A 12,513-nucleotide genomic window follows, 5' to 3' on the forward strand; every position below is an offset into this window, starting at 1 on the left:
ATTTTAGCAACCAGGAAATGGCGGTTTCAGCATACTTTTAATAGCCTATTAGCACAGATGTTTGTAAGTACTGTAAAACAAATCCTGTTAATGTCATTGTTAATTACTGTATAATCAGCAGTAACACATTTATAAACTGAATATAGTATATTACCATAAATTACATTGCATTGTGGGAAAAATGTATACTTCGGGGAAATATTTTGTGTATTTTGGAATATTACTGTAAAAAATGCTGTAGTTCACTTACTGTATTTGTGAATATTCAAATAAATAGTCCAGACTTAAAGCATACAGGCAACAAAATCAAAGCAAATCCTCTGAAGCAAGAGATAACGTTTTTCTAATTATTATTATAAATGCAATATTTATTCTTAGTTAATAATCGGTACAACTCTGGCAGACTAAATATCCTGAATCTTCTGCACATGTGCAGATCATGTTCTGCACATGTGTATGTTCTCTACTTTATGCGGTGAGAACAGGCTACTCAGGCGAATGGTGCTTGTTTAATAAAGTTAGATCAAAGCTGAATCCATGTCTGCACGATCACATAATGATAGTATTCTACATAACAGAACCGAATGTAATAGCACAGTATAACTTTGCTGTAAGACAAAAACACCACCTCATTCAAAAGATGTGAAAGACATTTCTTCAAGTTTTACCATTAAACATCCATGCAGAATCTGCATACCAATCATTTGATCTCTATCAGTTTCATGGGGATATGAACTTAGAACTTCTTGAGTTATACACTGTTGTTTCAAAGTAGCCTACAATGTTGTTTGGAATCATGTACTGTACAGTGGGTGAATTTTAGAGCTGGTGGTGTTAACAAACTGCAGTGGTGGAAAAATTACCCAATTGTCATACTTGAGTAAAAGTAAAGATTACCTTTAACAGAAAATGACTCAAGTAAAAGTGAAAGTCACCCAGTAAAATGCTACTTGAATATTTGATTTTAAATATACTTAGGTATAAAAATATATATATTAGACAAACCAGATGCATGATTGTCTTGTTTTTTAAATTAACGGATAGTCAGAGGCACACTCCAACACTGACATAATTTACAAATTAAGCATTTGTGTTTAGTGAGTCCGCCAAATCAGAGGCAGTAGGGATGAGCAGGGATGTTCTCTTGATAAGTGCATGCATTTGACACTTTTCCTGTCCAGCTAAGCATTCAAAATGTAACGAGTACTTTTGGGTGTCAGGGAAAGTGTAAAGAGTAAAAAGTACATTATTTTCTTTATGAATGTATTAAAGTAAAAGTAATCTAAAATATAAATAGTAAAGTAACGTACAGATACCCCAAAAAACTACTTAAGTAGTACTCTAAAGTATTTTTACTTAAGCACTTTACACCACTGACAAACTGTAGCATAGCCTACTTTTGGCGACATGAAAGAAAATTGCGGCGGTGTTTTTGTCTTACAGTAACGTTATACTATGCTATTATATTTGGTTATGTTATGTAGAATACTATCATTATGTGACCTTGCATACATTGATTCAACTTTGGTCTAACTTCATTAAATGAGCACCATTCATCTGAGTAGCCTGTTCTCTACGGGTAAAAGTTTTCCTAGAGTATTTTCATGTGCCTAACTCTTTTCCGTTCATTTTTATCCTAAAATCCTCCCTAGACCTTGTCGATGACAAGCATATCCATAACATGATACAGCATCCAATATGCTTGAAAATATGAAGAGTGGTACTCAGGGATGTGTTGCCTTTGGATTTTCCCCAAACATAACACTTTGTGTTCAGGACATAAAGTTAAGTTCTTTGCCACATTTTTTGCAGTTCTACTTTAGTGCTTTATTGCAACAGGATGCATGTTTTGGAATATTTTTATTCTGTACAGGATTCCTTCTTTTCAATCTGTCATTTCGGTTCATATTGTGGAGTAACTACAATGTTGTTGATACATCCTCAGTTTTATCCTGTCACAGAGTAGTAAAGTCACCATTGCCCTCATGATGAAATCCCTGAGCAGTGTCCTTCCTCTCAGGCAACTGAGTTAGGAAGGACGCCTGTATCTTTGTAGTGACTGCGTGTATTGATTCACAATCCAAAGTGTAATTAATAACTTTTACCATGCTCAAAGGGATATTCAATGTCTGCTTTTTATTTTATTTTTACCCATCTACCAATAGGTGCCATTCTTTGTGAGCCATTGGAAAACCTCCCTGGTCTTTGTGGTTGAATCTGTGTTTGAAATTCACTGCTTGACTAAGGGACCTTACATATAATTGTATATGTGGGGTACAGAGATGAGGTAGTCATTCAAAAATAATGTTAAACACTATTATGGCATACAGAGTGCGTCCATGCAACGTATTATGTGACTTGTTAAGTACATTTTTACTCCTGAACTTATTTAGGCTTGCTATAACAAAGGGGTTGAATACTTATTGACTAAAGACATTTCATCTTTTCATTTTTAAATAATTTGTAAAAAATGTCTAAAAACACAACTCCATTTTGACATTATGGGCTATATTATGGGGTGTCTCAGATATTATAACCTTTCCTACAGTATCTGCTCATGTTTATGGAACATTTCTGGGCAATACTGCCTGTGACTCAGCAAACGTAGACTCACTTAGACTTAAACCCCAAAATAGCGAGCCAACATTATGGACTGGATGCAATGCTTACAAGTTGATTCGATTTGTTGATACATCTCGATTATTGCTAATTAAAACATGTGTCACTTGTTTTATAGTTTTTGTTATACTGTAGAAAGGGAAAGCGGAAAAAAGAGGAGAGAAAAAAAGGCAGAAAAGAGAGAGGAAGAAGTCACAGCCAAAAGAACTAGCTCACAGAGTGAGCTTCAGCAACGGGGTTGAGAAACACCACATCACTTGTTAGCAGATAAGTATGTCATTAATATAATGGGAAAATAATACAGTGCTTTGCTGTAAATTGCCAGGGACAAAACCACATTGCGGTCAGGGAGGAAATGTTCATTGCTTCAAAGACAGAGACGTGACTGTGTTTGGCATTTTGCGCTGAGGCTCATAGAAGCTGTGTGGGTGTTAGAGGAATCGGTCCCGATTGAAAAACTGTTCAGTGAAACATTGTGGTTTTAAAGAGAGGGCCAGAGGTGAAGTTTGGATGAGCTCGTTTGGATGAGCTAAACTGTGTCAAGGCTGAACTCTATTCCCCGTCCAGCCTCTTTCAGGCTCTCTGCCTTTATGGACATTTGCTCTCGTATCACATCGTGATCATTGTCCTTAAACATGAGCTCAGGACAAACTTATATGAGCTTTATAATTATGTTATATTTAAATTCAGTTTCATACAGTATGTAGGGAGTCACCTTATACTTCCCCAGAAAGAAAGCATGCCAAACTCCAGACAGCACCACACTCCATAATTACAATGGAAACACACTCCATAATATGTGGTGCCTGCAGTTATTGCCAAGTTCTCCATTTCCTTCAGAGGTTGCGTTGAAAGAATATAGACTAGTTCCATAGTCTCTGCTGACCACACATGACCACCAGTAGGGCTGCTGCCGGAAGGTGCCTAATTAAAGCCTGATGAATAATATGAAGCCATTGTTTCTGTTCTCCCTGCAATCGATGGAGGAAACTGAGCTGTATATATATATATATATATATATATATGTGTGTGTATGTAGTCCTATGTACATAACGTTCACACATTTATCCAAGGCCACGAGCTGTATGGCATATCCATTATGAGTCAAGTCACTGGTGGAAGTATTAGTCATGATAATGACGGAACGAACGCAAGAGAAAGAGAGAAAGAGAGAGGACGAGTGAGTTAGAGAGAGCGAGCGAGGGAGAGAGAGAAAGAAGAGTGTAAAATAGAGAGAGAAATAAGAGAGACAAGATAACCACGATAGTCATTTAATTACTGAACCGTATCATACAGTAACAGCTGTAACATCTGTTAACATCTGTTTGTGTAGAACATCTCGTCTGAGAGGGAGGACATCATCCTTTGACCCTCAAAAGTCTCCGTCGGGGAAGAAGTAGTATTTGGGTTCTAGTGGGGGGTCAGAGTAGAGGTTTAAGAGGGGAATGGGGGGACTGAAGTGGAATACGAGTCGAGGCCTATGTTAGGGCTGGAGGTAAGAACAACACCAAAGGTTAATGGACCATAATTAGGCAGGAGGACTGACCTTAACTCAACTCTGAACTGGCCCGAGGATCCACTGCCAACAACAATCTACACCAACCTCCCCACTCTGACGGAAAAAAGTAAACAAACCCAAAACAGGGTAGATTTTAATGCTTAACAACATTCATATTTATGTTGATATTAAGGACATTTGTATTGAGGCGTTTTAATACAGTGTGCTAGCTATTTAACCACTCTAGCCACGATGGGAAAAAGGGAATCAAAGTAAATACCAAAAGCAATGAAAAGTTAGCCCGGGAACCATTGACCCCCTTTGGATCTCGGAAAAAGCCCTCAAATATTTTAGCGAGTGCTGTCATTTCTCAATGGCTGATAAAGCTCTCTCTGTTTGGAGGAAATGGGATCTAGACAAGGCCAGTGAGTGTGAGTGTGCAAAGGTGTTCAACATTGCAGATTTAATGTAGCTGAATGCTGTTCATTTATCTGCTGTGTATAAAACTATCCCTCTTATAAAACTATCGTTGTTTGTATGCGTGCATGAAACGTTTACCTTTCTGTTTTATGTTATGTATGTTACGTATCTGTATGTGGCAAGAGGTATAAGAATGTACTGTACGTGTATGTTGGTATGAACGTGTGTGTGTGTTTTGTAGGAATATGTGTGTCCATGCTCCATACAGTATGAATGTGATGTGGTTATTAAGTTGTCACTTCTGTAGAGGATGATTTATGCACCTCTCTCCCCTTCATGGTTTTGATGTGAGTTGTTATGGTCCCAGGTGTCTCTGTGACGCGGGCAGATGTAGGATCCTCTGTTTGATCTGAGTGCTGGTCTTGTCTGTGGGGAAATCCCTCTCTCATCAGATGCATACTATACTGTACCTGCTCCTCCATTTCCATGTCTATCCCTCCCTGGAAACCAAATACAGGCACACACTCCACTCAAGCTGCAAGATGAGAGGCTATAGCTTAAGATGTGTCTCATCAGGATTGTACAGTGTGATTATTTTCTGTATTGCCAGCATTGCAGCCATCTACTAAGTATTCTACTAAACCCTGGCCTACAGTTTATGTACTCCCCCTCATCTACAAATCAAATCAAATGTATTTGTCACATACACATGGTTAGCAGATGTTAATGCGAGTGTAGCGAAATGCTTGTGCTTCTAGTTCCGACAATGCAGTAATAACCAACAAGTAATCTAGCTAACAATTCCAAAATTACTACCTTATAGACACAATGTAACGGCGTTCTTCGTTTGTCGAAAGAGAGTCGGACCGAAATGCAGCGTGGTGGTTACTCATGTTCTTTCATGAATGAAATAGCGATACATGAAATAACTTATAAATACAAAAACAACAAACGGAACGTGAAACCTATTACAGCCTATCTGGTGAAACTACACAGAGACAGGAACAATCACCCACGAAATACAAAGTGAAACCCAGGCTACCTAAATACGGTTCCCAATCAGAGACAACGAGAATCACCTGACTCTGATTGAGAACCGCCTCAGGCAGCCAAGCCTATACAACACCCCTACTCAGCCGCAATCCCAAATACTACAAACCCCAATACGAAAAATACAATATATAAACCCATGTCACAACCTGGCCTGACCAAATAATAAAGAAAACACAAAATACTAAGACCAAGGCGTGACACACAAGTTCGATAAAGAATATGTGCATAAAGAGATATGAATGAGTGATGGTACAAACTACAATGTTCCCCCCTTGAGAGATGAAAGATATACAGTGGGGCAAAAAAGTATTTAGTCAGCCACCAATTGTGCATGTTCTCCCACTTAAAAAGATGAGAGAGGCCTGTAATTTTCATCATAGGTACACTTCAACTATGACAGACAAAATTAGAAAAAAAATCCAGAAGATCATATTGTAGGATTTTTAATGAATTTATTTGCAAATTATGGCAGAAAATAAGTATTTGGTCACCTACAAACAAGCAAGATTTCTGGCTCTCACAGACCTGTAACTTCCTCTTTAAGAGGCTCCTCTGTCCTCCACTCGTTACCTGTATTAATGGCACCTGTTTGAACTTGTTATCAGTATAAAAGACAGCTGTCCATAACCTCAAACAGTCACACTCCAAATTCCACTATGGCCAAGACCAAAGAGCTGTCAAAGGACACCAGAAATAAAATTGTAGACCTGCACCAGGCTGGGAAGACTGAATCTGCAATAGGTAACCAGCTTGGTTTGAAGAAATCAACTGTGGGAGCAATTATTAGGAAATGGAAGACATACAAAGACCACTGATAATCTGGGGCTCCACGCAAGATCTCACCCCTTGGGATCAAAATGATCACAAGAACGGTGAGCAAAAATCCCAGAACCACACGGAGGGAGTTGAAAGTCCGTGTTGCCCAGCAACAGCCCCAAAACATCACTGCTCTAGAGGAGATCTGCATGGAGGAATGGGCCAAAATACCAGCAACAGTGTGTGGAAACCTTGTGAAGACTTACAGAAAACATTTGACCTCTGTCATTGCCAGCAAAGGGTATATAACAAAGTATTGAGATAAACTTTTGTTATTGACCAAATACTTATTTTCCACCATAATTTGCAAATAAATAAATAAAAATTCCTACAATGTGATTTTCTGGATTTTCTTCTCTCATTTTGTCTGTCATAGTTGAAGTGTACCTATGATGAAAATTACAGGCCTCTCTCATCTTTTTAAGTGGGAGAACTTGCACAATTGGTGGCTGACTAAATACTTTTTTGCCCCACTGTACCTTTCCACATTGCAAATTATCCAGTGTTAAATCAAAACTGAGTGTTAAATTTAACACTGATCCAGTGTCTATACAGGTCCACACTTTTTATTGTTAAATTAACACACTGCTTAGTGTATAGCCTAATTTTCATATTTCCCAGAGTGCCTGGCCTTTCGAGTGAACTGTAGATTTAACACCATGACTGTATTTGTTAGTGACAAAGACAATGTTTTCATTTGCAGGCCTGTGTCCACCAATTGAGATCCTAAGTGAATATGTTATCATTAAAAGTATATTATTTAATACAATAAAACACATATTTAATTAGGCCTTATTTTGAGGGCCTAGTTTTACCCAAATACAGTTGCCTGAAACTCATGGTTTATAGGCAATATCAGGCCTGCAAGTCACATTATGCTGTAATGTATAATTCCTATTGGATTCCAGTGGGGATATTCAACATTTGGAATTTGTATTCACCCACAACCTTCATTCAGAATGACTGAATATATGAGACTACCTAAAGCATTTAAAATAAGTCCAAGTAACAGATTGGATTAGTTTAGAAAAATGTATGTTATTTATATTTGAGTACGATTAATTAATCAATCAATGTGCATGCAAAAACATAGATACGGAAACAAACAATTCTAAAAATCAAACTGCAATAGAGCATGCTGGGAAATAATAGCACTTGTTATTAACAGTTAAAAAAATAAAAAAAATAGTGTTAATTTAACACATTCAGAATTCATTTAACACCCGAATCAACACTAGAAATGCTGTACTGAGCTCAGATGAATATAAAGGACAGGGTGTGAAGGCTGTGGCACGTTCACAAATTGGAGCCTATTTTCGATGTTGGTGTAAAAAATGAAGCAGTTCACTGACACAAGTATCAGCAGCACCTGACCCCTTCAATATATTCAGATATGTGGACTACAATGCCACTTTGGGATATCACCTTGTTCCATGTGTTATCTATATCCACATGGAAAACTTGTTCATATCCTTTTTATTCCATCCCTATTCCAGGCCATATCATTCATTTTGGGGCTCCCGAGTGGCGCAGCAGTCTCAGGCACTTCATCTCAGTGCTAGAGGTGTCACTACAGACCCTGGTTCGATTCCAGGCTATGACCACCGGCCTTGATTGGGAGTCCCATAGGGCGGCACACAATTGGCCCAGCATCGCCCGGGTTAGGGTTTGGCCGGGGTAAGCCGTCATTGTAAATAAGAATTTGTTCTTAACTGACTTGCCTGGTTAAATAAAGCATTTAAAAATAGATTCTAGGTGATATCTGGCCTATTCCATGCTTATGCTGTTCCATCTTGCCCTTGATCCACGACCAGTCCAGCTCCAACTGACAGAATGTCTCAGTAGGGAGCCTTGTGGACCTCCACAGACGGATCCTCCATTAGTTTTGGGGCTAGGTTTACCACAGCACGTGCCTAGCCTGCTGATAACAGAGTATCAAATACACCAAATGGAAGGCGGGGATTCATTAGCTCAACCTTTTATGTTAGCACCACCATTACCGTTCACATGGCTCAGGTTCCCTCGCTGGATGGAGGAATGTGGCTATCTTGATAAAAACGAGAATAAAAAATTATTCGGCTAGCATTCCCGGCTGAGACAAAACCAATTCTTATGTGGATGTGTTTTCTGTATACGTTGAGAGAAGATGGGCAGGTTGTCAATTGAACCCAAGCCAAAGCCTTATTTGCATCCAAGTAGAAATATTCCAAGTCTAGAGCTCTTTAGGATAGTGCACAGATTATTTTGGCAGGCAATAGTTTGCGTCTCGCCCCAGGTGAGTTAACTACTGCTATAGACGAATGTGGTCTACATGCATGATTCTTATGAAACAGACAAAATGCTCATATGATTAAGTATTACTGCACAGCAGCAGTAGGCAGCCAACAGCAGAACTACAGTTCCTTCATAAAGTATTCATAGCCCTTGATTTACTCCTGTTACAGCCTAAATTCAAAATGGATGAACTGGATTTCTTTGTCTTACCCATCTACACACGATACCCCATAATGACAATGTGAAAACATGTTTTTAGACATTTTTTGCAAATGTAATGAAAATGAAATACAGAAATACAGTGCATCCGGAAAGTATTCAGACCCCTGGACTTTTTCCACATTATTTAATCAATTGATTAAATAAAAATGTTTCCTCAGCAATCTACACACACTGACAAAGCTCTAGAGTTCCTCTGTGGAGATGGGAGATCCTTCCAGAAGGACAACCATCTCTGCAGCACTCCACCAATCAGGCCTTTATGGTAGAGTGGCCAGACAGACAGAAGCCACTCCTCAGTAAAAGGCACAGCCTGCTTGGAGTTTGCCAAAAGGCACCTAAAGACTCTCAGAAACAAGATTCTCTGGTCTGATGAAACCAACTCTTTGGCCTGAATGCGAAGCGTCACGTCTGGAGGAAACCTGGCACCATCCCTTCGGTGAAGCATGGTGCTGGCAGCATCATGCTGTGGGGATGTTTTTCAGCGGCAGGGACTGAAAGACTAGTCAGGATTGAGGCAAAGATGAACGGAGCAAAATACAAAGAGATCCTTAATTTAAACCTGCTCCAGAGCGCTCAGAACCTCAGACTGGGACAATTTTGTATTTCACCGTTATTTAACTAGGCAAGTCAGTTAAGAACAAAATCTTATTTTCAATGACAGCGTGTTAACTGCTTTGTTCAGGGGCAGAACGACAGATTTTTACCTTGTCAGCTCAGGGATTCGATCTTGCTACCTTCTGGTTACTAGTCCAACGCTCTAACCACTAGGCTACCTGCCGCCCCTACAATGATCCTAAGCACACAGCCAAGACAACGCAGGAGAAACTCCCCAAATACAGGTGTGCCCACTTGTACCGTCATACCCAAGGCTGTAATCGCTGTCAAAGGTGCTTCAACAAAGTACTGAGTAAAGGGTCTGAATACTTATGTACTAGTGATATTTCAGTTTTTATAAATTTGCAAACAATTCTAAAAACCTGTTTTTGCTTTCTTATTATGGGGTAATGTGTAGATTGATGAGGGAAAAAACTATTTAATCAATTTTATAATAAGGCTGTAACGTAACAAAATGTGGAAACGTTAAAGGGGTCTGAATGCTTTCCGAATGCAAAGTATCTAATTTACATAAGTATTCACACCACTGAGTCAATACATGTTAGCATCACTTTTGGCAGTGATTACTGCTGTGTGTCATTCTAGGTAAGTCTCTAAGAGCATTGCACACCTGGATTGTGCAATATTTGCACATTATTCTTTAAAAAAGTCTTCAAGCTCTGTCAAGTTGGTTGTTGATCATTGCTAGACAGCCATTTTCAGGTCTTGTATTTTAGGTTATTGTCCTGCTGAAAGGGGAATTTGTCTCCCAGTGTCGTTGGAAAGCAGACTGAACCAGGTTTTCCTCTAGGATTTTGCCAATGCACTAGCTCTATTCCGTTCCTTTTTATCTTAAACAACTCCCTAGTCCTTGCCGATGACAAGCATTCCCACAACATGATTTAGCCACCAATATGCTTGAATATCTGAAGAGTGGTACTCAGTGATGTGTTGCATTGGATTTGCCTCAAACATAACGCTTTGTATTCAGGACATAAAGGTCATTTGTTTCCAACATTTTTTGCAGCTTTACTTTAGTGCCTTATTGCAAACAGGATGCATGTTTTGGAATATTTTTTATTCTGTACAGGCTTCCTCCTTTTCTTTCACTTTGTTTCCTTCCTTACCGGCAACTGAGTAAGGAAGGATGCCTGTATCTTTGTAGTGACTAGGTGCATTGATACGCCATCCAAAGTCTAGTTAATTACTGCTCAAAGGGATATTAAATGTCTGCTTTTTAAATGTTTACCCATTTACTTATAGGCACCTTTCTTTGCGAGGCATTGGAAAATCTTTCTGGTCTTTGTGGGTGAATCTGTGTTTGAAATTCACTGCTCGATTGAGGAACCTTACAGATAATTGAGGTACAGAGATGAGATAGTCACTCAAAAATCACGTTCAACACTCTTATTACACACAGAGTGAGTCCACGCAACTTATTATGTGACTTGTTAAGCACATTTTTTACTCCTGAACTTATTGATGATTGCCATATTAAAGAGGTTGAATAGATATGGACTCAAGACACTTCAGCTTTAACCGTTTGATTCATTTCAAAAACTTTTCTCAAAACATAATTCCACTTTGACATTGTGCGTGTATGCCAGTGACACAACACCTACATGTTTTTTTACCTTTATTTTACTAGGCAAGTCAGTTAAAGAACAAATTCTTATTTTCAATGACAGCCTAGGAACAGTGGGTTAACTGCCTGTTCAGGGGCAGAACGACAGATTTGTACCTTGTCAGCTCGGGGATTCGAACTTGCAGCCTTTCGGTTACTAGTCCAACGCTCTAACCACTAGGCTGCCCTGCCGCCCCAAATATATCCCAAATATATGTGTAATCCTTTTTAAATTAATGCTGTAATTCAACAACATGTGGAAAAGTCAAGGGGTGTGAATACTTTCTGAAGACACTGTATATGTATTCCATCACTCTTCAGAGGCCTTGGCAAACTGAACTTTACATTATGGTAAATTCACTTGTCCATGACTTGTCCATTTACGTTACACATGGATGCACCTACATGTACTGTAGTTTACAGAAATGTTTAGCACTACTAAATAGCAAAACACTCAGATACTATTTTTTCTTTAAAAAGCACCAGTAAAGGATTTCAGGGTGTCTACCAGTCATTCATTTGACTGAGTATGTTCTCCTGGTCAGCGATAGAGAGGTGAAGTTGCTGTGTGTGCTGATGTGAAGAGTGTGACAGAGCGGGTTAATGTGGCACACATTACATTTTTGACGGTCCAGGTAGTCATGTTTCTGCAGAATACTGTATAATAGAGCCAAGAGAACGACTGAGTCTAGGAGAGGGAGTGAGAGAGGGAGAAAGAGAGTGAGAAAGAAAGAGCGCAAAAGAGGGGGGGAGTGAGAGATAGAGAGTGGGGAAGGGAGAGAGAGAGAGAAGAGAGGCAGGCATTACTGGAATGTACAGTGTCTGTAGTAATGCATAGAGGAGAAGGAGTGAAGGATTAGGCTACCCAGACAGGCAAATAGAGAGGGATAATAAGAACTAAAAAAGACAAAGCGAGATACAGTAAAGGATATATTTGCAGAAATGAGACAGGAACTCAAACAGATGCTCGCAGACCGGAAGGTATGCATGTTATTTCGACACAAGTCTCCCCTTTCCAAATTCATTATTCTGGATATGAACCAAGAGTCAAGCTCCTCTAATATTTGCAGGCTTAATTGCCCAAAGTAATTTGCAACTTTTTAATCTCCTGAACGTTTTTCTATCTTCATGCCTCCCTGTATGCTGGCTAATGTACAGTGGGGCAAAAACGTATTTAGTCAGCCACCAAATGTGCATGTTCTGCCACTTAAAAAGATGAGAGAGGCCTGTAAAAATACTTTTTTGCCCCACTGTAAATGGCATTTTCCCAAGCTACACGTATGCCTGCACTATGGTCCTGTGGTCTTGCACATGCCCGCACTCCACCCACCATCCATTGAACTGATCATTTGGGTCCTTAGGAAAGGAAGGAAATGATGAGGAAATGATGCCA

This window comes from Oncorhynchus nerka, linkage group LG21, assembly GCF_034236695.1.
Source record: "Oncorhynchus nerka isolate Pitt River linkage group LG21, Oner_Uvic_2.0, whole genome shotgun sequence".
Taxonomy (NCBI): domain Eukaryota; kingdom Metazoa; phylum Chordata; class Actinopteri; order Salmoniformes; family Salmonidae; genus Oncorhynchus; species Oncorhynchus nerka.